This window comes from Rhinatrema bivittatum, chromosome 1 (genome assembly GCF_901001135.1).
Source record: "Rhinatrema bivittatum chromosome 1, aRhiBiv1.1, whole genome shotgun sequence".
Lineage (NCBI taxonomy): Eukaryota > Metazoa > Chordata > Amphibia > Gymnophiona > Rhinatrematidae > Rhinatrema > Rhinatrema bivittatum.
This window is the reverse complement of record NC_042615.1, coordinates 157049623-157068464: the sequence shown is the minus strand read 5'-3', so window position 1 is coordinate 157068464 and position 18842 is coordinate 157049623. Positions and strand designations below refer to the sequence as shown.

Here is an 18842-nt window from a genome sequence, read left to right as displayed (position 1 = left end):
CACTGTTCAGGGCGACACCTGGTGGCAAGAGACACGACAGTGACTGATCAACTGATACACACAAGCCTTTTATACATATAGATTACAGTCCTAAAGCAGGAGTTCCCAAAAACCTATTTTCGTGGCCACATAGCATTCAAAATCAATGATAGGGCTAAGTTGAAAATGTTAATGACCCTCTCCCATCATCTCCCCTTTTCTTTTGCTCCTTCCTTCAGCATCTCCCCTTTTTTCTCCCCCTCCCCCATCACCACCTCTCAAACCTTCCCTTCTTCCTGCATCTCCTTTTTGTCTTTCCTCTTTTCCTGTCTCCGCAGTATTTTTCCTCTCCCCTCAGCATCTCTTCTCCCCTCTCCTTCCCCCGGTGTCTTACATCTTCCTTCCCTTGCTCCCAGCATTTCCCTTTTTTCATCACTCCTCCTAGTTTTCCTATCTCCCCTCCTCTCAGTAGGGCACAGTTCCCTGTGCTTTCCCACTCAGCAGCAGCTCCAGTGGCAGTTTTGGCCTCCCTTCCCAATGGCAATTCTGGAACTCCCTCGAGTTTTTCTATACCGACGTTCATGACAAGTCATATCACATCGGTTTACATCGAACATAGGTGGATTACATAGAGCAAGGGGTACATCGAACAAGGGGTAATAACATGGCCAATAAAATGGGTAATGACCAGGGTGAGATTCCTTGAACAGGAAAATAACATGGGTAAAACATGAGCAAGATTCATAGGAACAAAGGATAAAACAAGTTAACTTATGCCTTAAGCAGGGAAGAGAGACTGGGAGAAGGAAACCAGAGCTGGGGGTACCTGGGTTGGGGTACCAGGGCTATGGATAAAGGTGAACTGGTAGATATAGTGTATTTGGATTTTCAGAAGGCATTTGATAAAGTCCTTCATGAGAGGCTTCTAAGAAAACTAAAAAGTCATGGGATGGGAGGCGATGTCCTTTCGTGGATTACAAACTGGTTAAAAGACAGGAAACAGAGAGTAGGATTAAATGGTCAATTTTCTCAATGGAAAAGTGTAAACAATGGAGTGCCTCAGGGATCTGTACTTGGACCGGTGCTTTTCAATATATTTATAAATGATCTAGAAAACAATATGACGAGTGAGGTTATCAAATTTGCGGATGATACAAAATTATTCAGAGTCGTTAAATCACAAGCGGATTGTGATACATTACAGGAGGACCTTACAAGACTGGAAGACTGGGCATCCAAATGGCAGATGAAATTTAATGTGGACAAGTGCAAGGTGTTGCATATAGGGAAAAATAACCCTTGCTGTAGTTACATGATGTTGGGTTCCATATTAGGAGCTACCACCCAGGAAAAAGATCTAGGCATCATAGTGGATAATACTTTGAAATTGTCAGCTCAGTGTGCTGCAGCAGTCAAAAAAGTAAACAGAATGTAAGGAATTATTAGGAAGGGAATAGTTAATAAAACAGAAAATGTCTAATGCCTCTGTATCACTCTATGGTGAGACCGCACTTTGAATACTGTGTACAATTTTGATCGCTGCATCTCAAAAAGATATAGTTGTGATGGAGAAGGTACAGAGAAGGGCAACCAAAATGATAAATGGGATGGAACAGCTCCCCTATGAAGAAGGAAAGGCTGAAGAGGTTAGGGCTGTTCAGCTTGGAGAAGAGATGGCTCAGGGGGGATATGATAGAGGTCTTTAAGATCATGAGAGGTTTTGAACAAGTAGATGTGAATCGGTTATTTACACTTTTGGATAATAGAAGGACTAGGGGCTTTCCATGAAGTTAGCAAGTAGCACATTTAAGACTAATTGGAGAAAATTCTTTTTCACTCAAAGCACAATTAAGCTCTGGAATTCGTTGCCAGAGGATGTGGTTAGTGCAGTTAGTGTAGCTGGGTTCAAAAAAGGTTTGGATAAGTTCTTGGAGGAGAAGTTCATTAATGGCTATTAATCAAGTTTACTTAGGGAATAGCCACTGCTATTAATAACATCAGTAGCCAGGGCCGGTGCAAGGGGATTTGGCACACTAGGCGAGCCTGCTCCCTTGCATCCCCCCCCACCCCCCGGGTCGCGCCACCACCCCCGGGTCTCGGCCCCGACTCCTACCTCATTCTCGATCACGCCCGCCGACTGTTTGGTTTTCTGGGTCGCGAGCAGGTTGGGCGCTGCTCACGGCCTGCCAAATCTCCACTCCTCTTTGCCACCGCTTGCGGCCCCATATGGCTCGCACCCAGTGGTGTACCAAGGGTCTCCGGCCCCTGGGGGTCAATGCATTTGTGTGCCTTTCCAGTATCCCCCCCTTAATCCTTCTTGTACTAATGCTTAAGGTCACAGAAAATCAGTGGCGTCTCTAGAAAGAAAAATTGTTGGGGGAGGGGGGGAGCCAAAATGACACACCCACCTCTATAGCATCGATCCTGCTTTAAAATTGGTTATAAAAAAAAAAGTATTAATAAAAAAAAAGTGTTAATAAAAAAATCCAAAGGGTCTTCTGCGTAATTTTAAAAACCTGGCCAATTTCACACTATAAAATTATTTGATAGCCTCATTCAACTAATTCTATATGGCTATGAGAGTGAAGTCTGGAATTTATAGGAAGGGACAGAATGTCAATACAAATCCTGCACCTCCAGTTCTGTAACTCTGTGCATCCACTGAAATTCCCCCAAACAATGGAGCTTGGATGTTTCCCTTACAGCTCATCATACCAAAAGATATTTTCAAATTCTGGTGTCACCTCACAGTAACAGCAGCACAAACACCTTCCACTGCCAGGCACATTGTGCCTGGCAGTGGAAACCCCGCAAAAAAAAGACACTCAAAATCTATACTGCAATCCCATCGTAACATAACAGTAATAACACCAAGGACTCAAACAACAATAACCCTTCCTGTGAAAAGCAAGGGTAAATATTACACTGGGTCCTAGAATACCAATACATCACCTACTGAGGAAACAAAACAAACCCGATTGCTATAGATCCCTATGCTAGCAGAATCTCTCTTCATGGTCACACACACAGAGCAGAGACAGACCCTCACCAAATAGCAGTGGGCTATGAACCAGGAGACCAGGGTTCGAGTTCTGCTGTTGCTCCTTGTGACGGGCAAGTCACTTTACCCTCCATTGCCTCGGGTACAAAACTTAGATTGTAAGCCTTCTGGGGATAGGGAAATACCTACAGTACCTGAATGTAAACCAATGTGATATCTCAGATCAAACGTCAGCATATAAAAATAATAAATAAATAAATAAAATAAAAATACAGAATAAAGCCACATAAAGTATAAACAGAAATGTGCAGACAAAACTGAACTGTAAAACGCATCACACCAGACTCTATACAGTGTAACAATGGAAAAACAAAAATTTCACCATTCCTCGTGAAACAAATCAATAAAATCAAGATATATATACATAAATCATTAATCATAATTATAAAATCATACAAATAAAATAATTTCAAAACAGCTGATGAATAATAGAATATGTAATAATTAAAGACTCATGCAAATTTTAAAAGCTTTACCAAACGCCAATAAAATATTTCAAAGAGCAGACACATCACATACTCCCCAATAATTAAAATGGTAGTCAATCAAGAAAAATGGACTTAAAAAGCCACCTTTACTTACCCTCTCCAGCAGTTTTCCTACTCCTTTCCCTTGCAGGCCACACCAGAAGCAGCAGTAGCTGCTGAAGCTGTCCTCACAGTCCTCTTTCTTAGGGACCACAACCAGTCTCTTCTCTCTCTCGCACGCACACACAACAGTCACACCCTCAGGACCAGTTTCTGTCTCTCACACACCAATCATCTCCCCAACCAGTCTCTCTCTCTCTCTCTCACACACACACAAGCAGTCATCACCCTAATCAGTCTCTCTCATACATAACACATGTCACCTCTCTGGCCAGTCTCTCTCAACACAATGCTCTCGCTCTTTCTTATACACAGGCTTTCAATCACACACATGCTCTCTCTATTTCACTTACACACAAGCTCCCAATCACACACATGTTCTATCTCACCTGCAAACAGGCTCAATCACACACATGCCCTCTCTCACAGACAGAAGCCAGCCAAAAACATGTTCCGTCTCCCTCGCACACACACACTGACACACACAAGCACACTCCCTGTCTCACATATACACCACACACATACAGAAGCACCCTCCCTGTCTCACATACACAAAGCAGCCTCTCTGTCTCACATACACATTGGGGCGGATTTTCAGAGCCCTGCTCGCGTAAATCCGCCCAAAACCGGGCGGATTTACGCGAGCAGGGCCCTGTGCGCCGGGAAGCCTATTTTACATAGGCCTCCCGGCGCGCGCAGAGCCCCGGGACTCGCGTAAGTCCCGGGGTTCTCGGAGGGGGGCGTGTCGGGGGCGTGTCGGGGGCGGGCCCGGTCGTCTCGGCGTTTCGGGGGCGTGTCGGCAGCGTTTTGGGGGCGGGTACGGGGGCGTGGCTACGGCCCGGGGGCGTGGCCGCGCCCTCCGTACCCGCCCCCAGGTCGCGGCCCGGCGCGCAGGAGTCCCGCTCGCGCGCGGGGATTTACGCCTCCCTGCGGGAGGCGTAAATCCCCCGACAAAGGTAGGATGGGGGTTTAGACAGGGCCGGGCGGGTGGGTTAGGTAGGAGAAGGGAGGGGAAGGTGAGGGGAGAGCAAAGGAAAGTTCCCTTCTAGGCCGCTCCGATTTCGGAGCGGCCTAGGAGGGAACGGGGGTAGGCTGCGCGGCTCGGCGCGCGCAGGCTATACGAAATCGATAGCCTTGCGCGCGCCGATCCAGGATTTTAGCCGATACGCGCGACTACGCGCGTATCTACTAAAATCCAGCGTACTTTTGTTTGCGCCTGGAGCGCAAACAAAAGTAGGCTATTCGCGCTCGTCTGAAAATCTACCCCATTACACTCTCACAGAAGCACCTTGCTTTCAGACTTGCAGCATTTTTCACTTTTACTAAAAGTGAAAGTGATGTTCCCAACCGTTAAATAAGAAAACCACATTCCTATCAGGAGGCGAAATAACACCCTTCCTTCAGGTTCTGTCCTCCCAAGGGACAGCCACCCATACCGTACAGCTTCTCTTGTTTTACGCTTTCAGGCAATAAAGCAAGTGTCTTTCTTCAGTCATATGATTGTTCATGTGGGAGATATGGAACAGAAAGACATCCTTAGTCAACTTCCCTTTTAAATGGGAAGATTCCAGTCTTAGTCATTTAAAAATATACATTTTCTAAAGGCTTAAAAAAAAAAAAAAAAAAGCAAAACTGTTTCAGATCAGAACTATTCTAGTCTTCATGCTTAAATTATGCTTCAAAAAAAACAAAACAAAAAAACAAACCCCACATCAGTATCTTAAATTTGTGATTTTGCTGAGATGAACATTTTAAATACTTTAAATTTTTTTTTGCTTTAGTATTTGTCTCTACCCACTTTGTTAAATTTTATTTTCCAGAAGAGGGATGCTTAAAATTCAGTAATTTCATCTTTCATCCAACTTTTCAAAAGTTGCGCTACCAGCACAAAAGTTGAGGTATATGTGTTATCACATTTCATTTTTTTAAACTGGCAGATTCCTTTCTCACATACATACCGCATACACACACACAGAAGCACCATTCCTTTCTCACATATACATCACACACAGAGAAAGAAGATCGGCGCAGCCAGTCTAGCGGATCACGTGGCCGAAGAAAGGAAGATCGGCGCAGCCAGAGACCAGACGGCGAGACTTAGGGGGCGCCACGGCAGGCAGCCAGCCCCCGACTCGCCCTGCCTCCCCCACCCGTGCCACCCTCCCAGCCGAGGCCCCGGGAGCGGCAGATCACTCTCGGCCCTCTGCTGGACCACCAGGGGGGGGGCGTTGGGAGGGTGGCACGGGTGGGGGAGGAAGCAGGGCGAGTCGGGGGCTGGCAGAATTTTGAAAGGGCACTTTTTGCGCTTTCAAAATTCTGCTGCCTGCCGCAGCGCCCCCTAAGTCTTGGCGCTCTAGGCACAAGACTAGCTTGCCTAGTGGTTCCTCCGGCCCTGTCAGTAGCATGGGATCTTCTTGGTGTTTGGATAATTGCCAGGTTCTTGTGGCCTGGTTTGGCCTCTGCTGGAAACAGGATGCTGGGCTTGATGGACCCTTGGTCTGACCCAGCATGGCAATTTCTTATGTTCTTATTGTAGAAGTATAGCCACTGGTATCACCGTTTAGCAGTGGCCTAGGCTCCTCACCCCTCCCAGGGAACGTGAACACAGTCTGCGCAGCTACCCTAGCCTTTGGTGACTCACTGGCAGAATCAAACCCAGGTCTCCGGTATGACACTTTGCCACCAAACCGACGCCATGAAAATTTCTTAAACAAAATAATAAACACATATAAAGGGAAATTTTATAACAAGCATAAACTAGAAAAAAAAACAAAAACAGGATTCTCCGATCCTCAGATTTGAGTGATAATGACTGAAATTAAGTCAGTCAAAGAAATCAGGGGAAAATAGGAACAACAACAAGCAATTAGCAATGAGAGAACATAAGAAAAAAGTAACAACAATCAAGGCCAGGGGTGAAGAGAATAATGATTATCTTTATTCTATTTTTATCCCTTTCTCTGTCCACTTGATTACCACCCTTCATTCTTCCTCTAACTCCATATTCCATCTTCTACCTTACATTTCCCAGTCCTTTTTGCATTTTTAAAATCTCTTTTCTACCCCTCCCACGCTACATTCTGTCCTCTCTATTGCGTGTCTCTCTTCTTTGCTGTCTACGGTGCCTCTCTTGACCTCTGAAACTCTTGTCTCCATGACCCTGCATCCCACAAGCTACACAAAGACATTTAAAGTAATGCTTAAAACATTTCTTTTTTTGAACATGCTTTTAAATGAGTTATTTAATAATAACCTGTAGCTGTGAGTGATTTTATCCCGCATTTTATGGTTGTAGAAGCTGTTGTAATGCATGAAGCAAATTTTGGACATTGCTGTTATTTTATTCTCATGTTGCTCTATCTGATTTACCAGCTTTATTAGTTTAACTTCCTTTTGTTTTATTTGTCTTGCTGTGTATGCGTGTGTATGTTTCCTTTTGTATATCGCCTCCGGCCTTGGTATTTGGCCGTATATAAATGCATTTCACTCTCCCCATTACGATCCTCTCTCACTCTTTACCCTTAGGCTCTCTTACTCTCTCTTCCCATTGCCCTTCCTTTCCCCTCCCTGTCCCCAGAAAAACATAAAATGCAGCCACATCTGTCTTGAGTGAGGCCAACATTTCAGTAACTACCCGAAGACGGCTCCCAGCCAGGAGAACGAGTCTGGGAGAACCCCCCCCCCCACGACTAATGATTACAAAAGGAGGAGCGGAAACAAGAAACAAACGAGGTCTGGGATGCCCAAACAGATCAGGCACAGAGAGGAGAGAGAGGGAGTATCTCCAAGTCTGCAAAGGGGAGGTGGATCTGTAGTAGATTGAAAGAAAAACGAGGGTGGCTTAGTTGTCACCTAAAGCAGTACTGTAATCAGATCGCAAAGAAGAAGCAGATGTGATACTATAGTTACTTCCATCACCTGCTTGCTATTTATTTGCTCTGGCTATCACGGGAGTCACACACAGCTTTCAGACCGGATTCACTTAACAGCTAACGTTACTTTGGATGAGCGCCATCACTATGTACTGTAAGCAAGGTGACTATTCAACCGTGAACAAAAAGGAATCACAAAAGATACAATGGCTGGAGCGCTGGGCCCAGGTTCAAATCCAGCTGCCAGTGCCATGAGTCCTTTTTCTCCTCTGCCTTTGCGAGTCCGGGCCCCCTGCTCAGTCAAAGGAAAATAAAAATAAAAAAATCTCACCTCAGGGGGCAGAGGCAGACTGCAGTAGTGCGTGGAAAGGGCCAGGAGTTGACGGGACTGTGTGGGAGATGGGCAGCCGCTGGGAAGATGTCAAAGCAGGCGGAGTCTCAGGAAAGCAGGAGAAGTGTTTGGGGAACCTCCTGTGCTGGTGGTGACTGTGATGGAGGGAGGGGGGGGGAGGGGGGAGGAGGTCACAAGCAGCAGTGCCCATGTGTGCGCGGCCAGCCTGAGCTCACAGGAGAGGGGCAGCTCATGCCCTCTGGACAAAGCCAGTGAGCGTGTGGGAGAGAGCGTACAGGGGGCAAGTGATTGTTGTGGGCCGAGGAAGGGCTAGCAGCCGGCGCAAGAACTTTCAGGCCGATCCATACCGTGCGCTAGCCGCTGCGCATGGCTTGATGCGTGCCCATAACCCCCCATCCAATATTTATTTATTTATTTAACAGTTTTTTATACCGAGCTTCATAGTAAATTACCATATCGGATCGGTTTACAGTTTAACAAAGGGAAAAACTAGAGTAACAATTCACGTAAACGAAAGATAACAATAAGTAGGAATAAGTCAAAGTTACAATCAACAGGGGGAGAGAACTTGGAAGCTTGCAACAAGCTGGAAAGAAGAAAGGCCGGTAAAAGTATTGTTACCATAGAGTGTACGAGTTAAAAATTTAAGAACGGTGCTTTAACCTGAAAGTCTCAGAGTCCATTTTTCAATATGGGGATCAGCGCATCCAAAACGGGCGTCCAAATCACCACGTAGCTCATGGCGCTCATCACATGTAGACGAGGCTATTAGCTGATCCCCGCAATCCAATAAGTTTTCTGCGCGGCCAATGCGCCCTTGGCAATGTGGCATACCTTTAAGCCAGCGCAGGGGGGCTGGCTTAAAGGTATGCCACATTCAAGGGCACATTGAAATAAAAAGAAAAATCCTGCTTTCCTTGATTCCTCCTAATAGTACTATAGCAATACTAAGTAGGAGGAACCAAATAAAGCAGTATTTACAAAAAAAAAAAAAAAAGGTCTTTGAAAAGAAATTGTGGACCTTCAGTACACACACACAAGATACGTAGTCCAGGCCGTGTATGTGCTGGTAGCGGGAGAGAACGGATGCTCGTAGATCGAGCGTCCGTTTTCCCAACCCTCTCGACAGCCACCTCTTCTGTGTGCCCGAGGCTGAGGAGGCGCTAGGGATGCACATTTGTCCCTAGCGCCTCCTTCTTAGCGCGACCCCCTCATTTAAATATTTGATTGCATGCCCAGACGTGCGTTAGGAAAGCGGGCGCTCTACACTGAGCACCCGTTTTCTGCGCACATTTATTGGATCGGCTTCTTTATGCGATTGCTGCTGTAGTGCCTGCTGGGGAAAGGGCTGGGGGAAGGGCTGGAGGGAGAGAGAAAGAGGAGAAAGGGTGGCAGCAGGGGGAAAAGACCATAAGCAGGAGGTTGGAGCAGGGGAGTGAGGATGAAGTGAGAAGAGGGACTGAGGGGCAATGACGGCACAGGAGGTGAGGCAGAGGGAGAGAGGAGAGTGTGGAGAAGAAGGGGCTAGGAGAGAGAGATGGGGTACTAAAGGTGGGAGAAGAGAGGGCTGGGGCAGGGCAGAAAGAAAGAGGAGGGGGTTAAGGGGAGAAGAGAGCCTGTGGGTTTTTGTTGGGAATATTACATTGGTGGGTATTATTTTGGGGGCCGCTGAGCCTTTGCTATTTTATTTGTGGTAGTGGTAGTGGTGTTGTGGGGGAGAGAGGTGCGGTTAATTATGTTGGGGACACCGATTACAGTGTGATTTTCACTTTAGTTTGTAATCAGCATTGTTATAATAGGTCAATTTTACTTTATATAATTTATGCAAAAAATGTATGAAAGAATGACAACTGTAAATATAAAGGGCTGAGTTGGGGCAATTTGCAAGCCTCTCCCCATCCAAAAAGCATTCCTCTACCCTGGTGAAAAGTTAGACGGGTAAATTTTGAAAATTAAACTTATGCGTGTAGCTTCATAACCTCTGAAATAACCCCCCAGAATGCCTCTTTTTATACAGTCAAAGTCATGGGTATTTTGAACTTAACGCGCATAGTTTTAGGTAGACGAATGCGCATTCAGCCAACCTACCCTGGTAACTCTTTATGGCGAGTAAGCTTTAGAAAATCCACTCCAAAGCGCGTCAAGCAATGCCATTTATGTGATCACTTGACTGTGCAGACCGACAGTTAACACATTCTAAACCATCAAAAAAAAAAAAGACTGATATAAGCATGAGGTCATGGCAGGGAGTGCTTTACTTAGTTCTTTTAAAATACCAAAAGAGCATTGTGAGGCAGAAAGTCAAGGTGACTTAACTACCTCAGAAGTAATACAACAGGCAGAAACGCAGCACTACCGAGTGTACTGTGATCACAGAGCAATATCTTCTCAATTGTCTTTTTTTTTAAAAAGGATGTGTCATCATATGCTCGCCTTCCACTGCGCATTTCTGTTTCTTAAAAGCGGCCCCAATGGCCAAATCAAGCTTTGGCCTTCATTCTAAGCCCCTGCTACAGTTCCAACTAGATAACCGAAAAGGAAAGAAGGTGCATGCCATCCTGCTGGCCCTTGTGCTTCTCCATCAACCATCTCAATCAGAATATTTAAAGCAGCACGCTCAAATGGAATGGAAGAAATCGTACTGCTGCCACTTTCAATTGTGCCATGTGACTATAAAATCAGGGAGAGTATTCCACTTCTGTCTATGTAGAAAGATCTCAAACATCAACGATAAACTGGCAGGATTTGCATGTTGGATGCATTGAGCTGGCAGTGATCTTATGCACAGCCACTGGATATCCTGACAAATTAATCAACACACATATGCAAGCAACCATTACATCTCCGATCCAAGATACTCAAGTCAAGTGAGGGCATCCAGTGAAGGTTAAAAGACATTGTCACAATGACAGAACCTACTGTCATGAAAGTTATCACTTTTAGGAACCAGATATTTAAACCATTAGTGTTGATATTTTACTTAAACACCAGCAGAATTACCCATTCTTCATATATATATGTATGTGTGCGTCTGTAGTGTTTGCGTGTCGTGTTTTTTTTCTGTGTGTGTAGCTGGGTGATTGTGTTGGCATGGTTGCGTGTATCTGCACATTTATGTTTTTGTAGGTGTGTCTTGCATGTGTTTTTGAGTGTGTATATTTGAGTGCTTGTGTGTGTGCTAGGAGCCGGGGGACAGAGAGAAAGGGTCTCCAACTAGGTTTGTTTTGCGCATACCTTGACAGGAATGAACCTCATTTGTAAGCCATGGCATGTTGGGGATGATCTCAATTCCTCAAATTTACTGCTAATGCCCTCCTTAATACTTACAATATGCCAAAGACAACCGCCTTCTGGAGTTCGTAGGGTCTGTGTGGAGTATGTGCTGGTCATGGCTTATATTAAACGTTATTAATCCTACACACCTTGCTAGTGCCTCACCAGCTAAGCAGCATAAGTGGCCACCCAGGGCTCACACTAATTGGTCAGCATGACTTTGTGACATCATAAACCCTCTACCATGATGTCAGGCCAGAAATCCAGCCACATTACCCCTATTATTTTTATAGAGAGATCTGCAATTGCTTTCCAGCATCAAAGTTTGAGCAAGTTTCTCCTGGCTAACAAAAATGCTGTACTTTCTTTTTTTCTCACTTTGGGGCGGATTTTAAAACGAGCGCAAATAGCCTACTTTTGTTTGCGCTCCAGGCGCAAACAAAAGTACGCTGGATTTTAGTAGATACGCGCGGAGCCGCGCGTATCCGCTAAAATCCTGGATCGGCGCGCGCAAGGCTATCGATTTCGTATAGCCGGCGCGCGCCGAGCCGCGCAGCCTACCCCCATTCCCTCCAAGGCCGCTCCGAAATCGGAGCGGCCTCGGAGGGAACTTTCCTTTGCCCTCCCCTCACCTTCCCCTCCCTTCCCCTACCTAACCCCCCCCTTACCTTTGTCGGGGGATTTACGCCTCCCGGAGGGAGGCGTAAATCCCCGCGCGTCAGCGGGCCTCCTGCGCGCCGGGACGCGACCTGGGGGCGGGTCCGGAGGGCGCGGCCACGCCCCCGGGCCGCCCCGGCCCGTAGCCACGCCACCGGAACGCTCCCGACACGCCCCGAAAACGCAGCGCGGTTCGGGCCCGCCCCCGACACGCCCCCCGACACGCCCCCTCCGAAAACCCCGGGACGTACGCGAGTCCCGGGGCTCTGCGCGCGCCGGTAGGCCTATGTAAAATAGGCTTCCCGGCGCGCAGGGCCCTGCTCGCGTAAATCCGCCCTGGTTTTGGGCGGATTTATGCGAGCAGGGCTCTGAAAATCCGCCCCTTTATATTTATTAATTTTTTCACATGATTACAAGAATAAATCTCGATTGGAAACAAAGCAATTACATAGTAGGGAAATTGAAAACATTTTCATTTCTAAATTCAGTCCGCCAAGAAAAAAAAAAAAAAGGGATCCAATCCACAAAAGTCCCCAAGAGAGGAACATAAAACAAAAAATATTTTAAAAAGTTATAAAAGACTCAAACAGCAAAGACCTGCAGGAATAAAAACAAAAGCATCTCAAGAAGCCAGAGGAGAACAGGCTGGAATTTTATCATAGAAAAATAAGAGTTGAGAAGGTTTTAAAAATATATATAACACCTCCCTCCGCCAAAATTTAATCACACACTTCCAAGGATATTTCAAATAAAAGGTAGAACCAATCTGCAAAACCTTGGGTCTGTATAACAAAAAAGCACACCTTTTCTGGGTATCCCTCGCAACATCAGGAAAGGCTCTTAGGGGCGGATTTTCAGAGCCCTGCTCGCGTAAATCCGCCCAAAACCGGGCGGATTTACGCGAGCAGGGCCCTGCGCGCCGGGAAGCCTATTTTACATAGGCCTCCCGGCGCGCGCAGAGCCCCGGGACTCGCGTACGTCCCGGGGTTCTCGGAGGGGGGCGTGTCGGGGGGCGGGGCCGGAGCGCGCGGCGTTGCGGGGGCGTGTCGGCAGCGTTTTGGGGGCGGGTACGGGGCGTGGCTACGGCCCGGGGGCGTGGCCGCGCCCTCCGTACCCGCCCCCAGGTCGCGGCCCGGCGCGCAGCAGGCCCGCTGCCGCGCGGGGATTTACGTCTCCCTCCGGGAGGCGTAAATCCCCCGACAAAGGTAAGGGGGGGGTGTAGACAGGGCCGGGTGGGTGGGTTAGGTAGGGGAAGGGAGGGTAAGGTGAGGGGAGGGCAAAGGAAAGTTCCCTCCGAGGCCGCTCCGATTTCGGAGCGGCCTTGGAGGGAACGGGGGGAGGCAGCGCGGCTCGGCGCGCGCAGGCTATACAAAATCGATAGCCTTGCGCGCGCCGATCCAGGATTTTAGTGGATACGCGCGGCTCCGCGCGTATCTACTAAAATCCAGCGTACTTTTGCTTGAGTCTGATGCGCAAGCAAAAGTAGGCTGATCGCGCTTCTTTTAAAATCTACCCCTTATTGTAGAGTCAAAAAAGAAAATATCTTTATACTTCAAAAAACTATTTAAACAGTAAGGGGTCGATTTTAAAAGGCGCATATGGGCACACATGGACGCTATTTTATAACATGCACGCATTGGCACGCGCATGTTATAAAATACGATTTCTACGTGCACATATGCACTAGATTTTAATATCCGTGTGTGCATGTGCAGGCGGGTGATGAGTTGCATATGTGGGGGGGGGGGGGGGGGATTTTAGAAAAATATGCACGGCGATGAGATCAGTACGTTACCAGTTCCCTAACCTTCCTCCCCCTTTCTCCCAACCCCTAAATCTACCCCCTAGCTATCCCTAAGTTTTTTGTTTTTATACTTACTGCTCCTCTGGAGCAGAAGCAAACTCCGCACTTTCCCCGGGACAGCGTCTAATGGTATTGTCCTGGCCTGCCCCCGGCCCCCCTTTCTTCAGGTCCAGCACTTCTGCGCATAGCGGGAGTTACACGCGTGGCTGGGCCCTTTCTAAAATGCGCTCGGCGAGCGCATTTTAGAAAGGGCCCTGGCCACTTGCGTAACCCCCAGTATTTGGGCGTGTGGGCCTTTTAAAAGAGACCTGTAACTCTTCATCAGACCCCAGAGCAAAATTCACACAGTAGCATGCAAGATGACATCTCCTTCAGACTTAGTCAACAGTGCAGAAACATCCAAACTATCAAAAGGGAATCCAGAAGAGTCAGATTAACCAGCCATTGCATCTACTGCCTGAAAAGGTGGTAAATAGTGGGAGGTAGGGACACTAAAGGAAGTGACCAACATTCAAGAACAAAAAATTATTATTGGAGATGAGGAAGGCAATTTAAGAAAGTTAATACATCTCAGAGTCGCTTTAAGAACTGCATTCTCCAGAATTTCCAGTTTCCTGTATAATTCAGCATTATCCTTCATAACAGCAGTCCCATGCTGTTCCATAGTTCCAACTCTAATATATCTTCAAGAACTTTCTCCAACCCTTACGTTTAATTTCAGATGAAACACACTGTACTTTCCCTGGACAAGGGACAAAAGAGCAGAAGACCTAAGGAACAGTGTTCTTTGCTCTGCTCTGTCTGCTCCAGGCTTACCTCCTCCCCTCATGTAATCCTCTCCTCCTGTTCCTTGCACAAGTTTTGGGTGATGGTGGTGAAGGAGTCTGAACGCTTCAACCTGACAAAGGACTTCATGTACCAGAATTCCCTGCTTCATGACGGGTTTACTTACAGTCTGCAATACAGCTGTAATTAGGACATTGAGAAACTCTCTGTCAGCACATTGCACATTTTCATTTTTTTGGCTTCGCTGTTCTTATTCTCTGATAAGCTTTCACTGCTGTAACCTAGATTAGAACAATGGATGTATTATGTGATGGGCTGTATTACTGCAGACTCGCGAATTCCTTTCCAGAACTGCAAGTCCCAGCAGCCTCTCCTGCAGAACATGAGAGAAGTTTCACGAAAGTTCCAGGGTGTCTAGGGAGGGGGTCAGTAGCCCCTTCAGCCGGAATATGCTCGCTCAGCAGTGCTTAGAACGCATGTGTAAAAGATAAGAACTGTAAAGTGCATAAGAGTCTGCTCCTGAAGGGGAGGGGCATGCAGTTGTACTGAGCCTTTGTCTTAGCTGCATCTTGCTGGCAATAAAAGTCTATCTTTACGGATCAGTTGTCTGGACCTCCTTACTGACTAAAAAGAGACGGTTACATTTGGCGAGCTCAGCCAGGAGGTACCGGGGACGCTATTTTAGCCCCCCAGTTGGTCCAGGAGATTTTGTGGCGGAGTGATCCCCCAGACTTGCCTGGTGAGTGGCCACCGCTGAGTTCAGTGATCAGGTATCTGAGGGGGTCATTCCACGAAGATCCTCTGAGACCTTTGGGCTGGTGATCCGGGAAGAAGGCTTTCATGACGATCGGAAGACCCCTGCAGGCGAGTATTATGGGTACATGGAAATAAGTGAAGAATAGCTAGCTAAGGAAATAACCGGTCCATCCCCGGCGGACCGAGGGGGCCTTGATCACACCCCACGCAGTGTGTTAGTAGGAACCCCGTTCCGAAGACCACGCGCATGTACAAGTAATAAGTAAAGCATATGCTAGTGGGAATAGGTTTCTTGTTGTGTGAAAGAGAGTGAATGGCCTCGCAGTTCTAGGCCGGGCTGACCGCGTCCTAGTCGGGGCGATTGTGACCCTTTGTGTCTGACGGATACGGACCCCTTACCTATCCGTCTTCCCTTCCCTCCTTTGTCTGTGATTCTATCCTGATGGGAGGGGGCGGTTCGACTCCATTAAAAGTCATGACGGAACACTATAGGGAAGTGTTCGATAGACATAAATGTACTAAACCCGGAATGATTCAACAATGTACCCATAGGTGGCCCAGTTTGTGTGTAAATTGGCCTCCGGCAGGAACTTTCAATTTCCAAACGGCCACAAGGGTCCAGAATATAGTTATACAAGAAGGGAATCCGGGTTGCCCTGAGGATATACCGTACATAACCGCTTGGATTGCAGTTATTGAAAATCCTCCGTCGTGGGCAAAGAAGCTAGTAGAGGGAGCCGCCCTCGTAATGGTAACTCAAGTACGCAAAATGGGGAACCAGGAAGTCCCCAGTGTCTGTCTGTCTGTAAGGTACCTGTAAAAAAAAAAAAAAATTCTACTGTGGTAGATTGGTTAGACAAATTTCTTTTTGTGATCAAATGCATTATTTCTTTTGATAACTGCTATCTGTGAATTGCAAGCACATGTACCAGGGATTTTTTTTAATTGTTTTAAACCCTAATAAGAAGAGTTTTGGTTTACAGATGCTGCACAAGACTACTATACAACAAATTAATTTACAGTGTTAAGTTAAAATACTGATTTGATTACTGAGAATGCATTTACTGGTGTTGAAGTTTAGAACTTGATGGCAGTTAAGGGTTAACGGCAGAGATAATTACAGGAGAGAGGAGGGGATCGAGCCAGAGAGAGAAGAGAAAGGAAAAAAAAAAAAAAGGGGACATTGGGCTAGCCTGGGTGAATGAAAATTGTTTCGTTTGTTTTAACAGAACATTATTGAAAGTTAGTTCATGGTGTGCGTATGTGAATAAAGATAGAATTGTGGTATGTTAATTAAAAGAAAGGAAGATTGTAGCTCCGAGTTTCTGCTGATTAAATTTATTCTCCAAGGTCCTTGCTAAAACTGTCTGTAATCTGACAAAGGATTGCTACTTGCAAAGAAATACCAGAACCAAGGGTCCCTTACAAATCATTTAGTGCCTTATGATGCGGGCTATTTTTAAGACATTTTATAGCAGCAAATTCATTGCGCCTTCACTCGATACATCCACAGGTTAGTCAATTATTCTCTAATACCATGTTAATTATTGTTCTTACTTGTCTCCTATATATTATCTGTTATTTAAAAGTTACATTGGAACGCATGATAAAATATGAACTCTCTTTTGCTGACGCAGTTTATTTTGAAGCTGTCTCTGGGAAATTTAGAGAAATGATTAAGAATGGGTTCTTTGTTAAAGTTTTCCTTGTTGCTTCTTTGGCTAGCAGTAGTTAAATATGCAGAGCTACTCCCTGTTTTAAGGAACTGGCAAGATAAGACAGCCAAGCATGTGCAGCGCTGACTGTGGGAATTACAGGATGCCGTTTGTAAAAAAAAAACAAAAACGGAGAAAACAAAGACTTAATATTAAAATTTTTGATTCAGTGGCAGGCGCAAGATAAGGATTATTGGAAGTTGTGGGCAAGAAAAGGGGCCACTATGCAAGATTAGGAACAAGAGCAAATATGAGTCGGCCCAAATGATAAAGTAGTAGCACACACACACATATATATATATATATTGCAATTATGTTCTTTTACCACTGGTGGGGGCTGGGCTCTGGCTATTACCATATGTTCTTAGTGTTTGCAATGTAATTGGTACAAGGCTTCCAAGGGTTTGATCATCACTCCTGCACACCTAAAGCGCCCCCCCTGGATCCTTGCCTGCAGATCCAGGTTGACTTTATTGAATTAACCCAATGCCAAACTTACAAGTATGAAGGAAGCAATGTTTTGCAGCTTCTCAGCCTCGTCAGAATTGATTTGCCTCCAGGCGCAGGTCACCTATTCAATTTCCAGATGGACTGTGATCTTTTCATCGTATTTTGAGATGTATGGGAACAGGGATCAGGAAGAGAAGAAAAGGGGCCCGTCCCTGCAACCAGGAACTTAATAATAGACCTGACATCCGAAAGAACCTGCAGAAGGCCGAGGGCTTTGAGGGCATGAGCCTCAGCCAGTTAAAAGCTATAGCAGACTAGGTATGTGGAAATAGAGAAGTGGAAGAGAAAAGAGAGAAGCAAGTAGACATATGAAGGAGAAAGTGACTGTTAGCCGCCGCTCTCGAGGACACTCGGGACGGGAAGGAGCCAAGACAATGGCAGACCGCGAAGAGGAGGGGGAACAAGACCCCCCCTTTGGAAAGAATCAGTGTGCGTACTGCAAAAATGAAGGCCACTGGAAGAGAGACTGTGAAGAATGGCAAAAGAAATACGGGAGCCCTGCAGTGAATACTAACGACAAAAATGGACCTGCACCGACACAAAGGGGCCGAGGAGGAAGGAGATTGGACAACCCCCACTGGCAGATGGCGGGGGAGGCGACAAGGAGCATACAGCCTGAAGAGATCGGGAGGGAAGAATCCCCACTGACCCTCTGGTGGAGATCCACGAGGTAACACAACAAAAATCAGGGGCCTGTTGGACTCAGAGGCCAACGATCTGTCATGACTGCACCAATCGGCCCCCCCGACGAAAGAGACTGTTTCTATAGTGGGTGCCTCAGGTCAGGTACTCACTGCCCCTCTGCAGAAAGAATGAAGTATACAAGTAGGCGGGACCATGGTATCCCTTATCGGATGGAACCTGCTGTGTAAGCCTCAGACCACATTGAGATTTCAACCAACAGGGGAAGTTAAAGCCTCCTTCGGGGACCATCCAGTGATACTCATCTGTCCCCTCCAAGAAGAATGGAGACTACATCTTCCCATAGTCGAACGAACCATCGAACATCGATATGAAAACAACACCCCCCTCAACAAAAACGAAGACAACTGATGGATAGAGATGAAACAGAATGCACAGGTGATTAATCAACCTCAATACCCCATTCCATATATGGCCAGGCAAGGAATCCAGATACATCTGCAAAGACTGTATGATTTGGGTATTCTCAGGCGAATCCGATCTGCTTGGAACACCCCTCTACTGCCCGTAAAGAAACCCGGTTCTTCTGACTACCGACCTGTACAAGATTTACGGAAAGTGAACAATCAAGTAGCAGATCTAGTAGCCCTCGTACCAAATCCATACTCAATCTTGGCTCAAGTTTCCCCTACATCCAAGTGGTACAGTGTCATTGACCTCAAAGATGCTTTCTTCTCCGTTCCAGTAGCAGAAGAATGCCAGAAGATCTTTGCCTTCACATGGGAAAATGCACAAACTGGAATCAAGCAGCAGTACACATGGACTCACTTACCGCAAGGATTTAAGCA

At 46.5% G+C, this 18842-nt stretch overlaps 1 protein-coding gene across 11 annotated transcripts in view; it reads right to left on the bottom strand.

The window, feature by feature from the left end:
• The window catches only part of APBB2 (amyloid beta precursor protein binding family B member 2), a 681814-nt gene that overhangs the window by 99110 nt on the left and 563862 nt on the right, over window positions 1-18842 (bottom strand). Inside the window, exon 1 of one of the 11 annotated variants that reach the window (XM_029588962.1) lies at window positions 11179-11252. The exons of the other annotated variants lie outside the window; for them this stretch is intronic. The gene's annotated coding sequence lies outside the window, so the exon portion shown is untranslated. Of the gene's footprint in view, window positions 1-11178; window positions 11253-18842 lie in introns of those variants that run through there. 11 annotated transcript variants of the gene reach the window in all.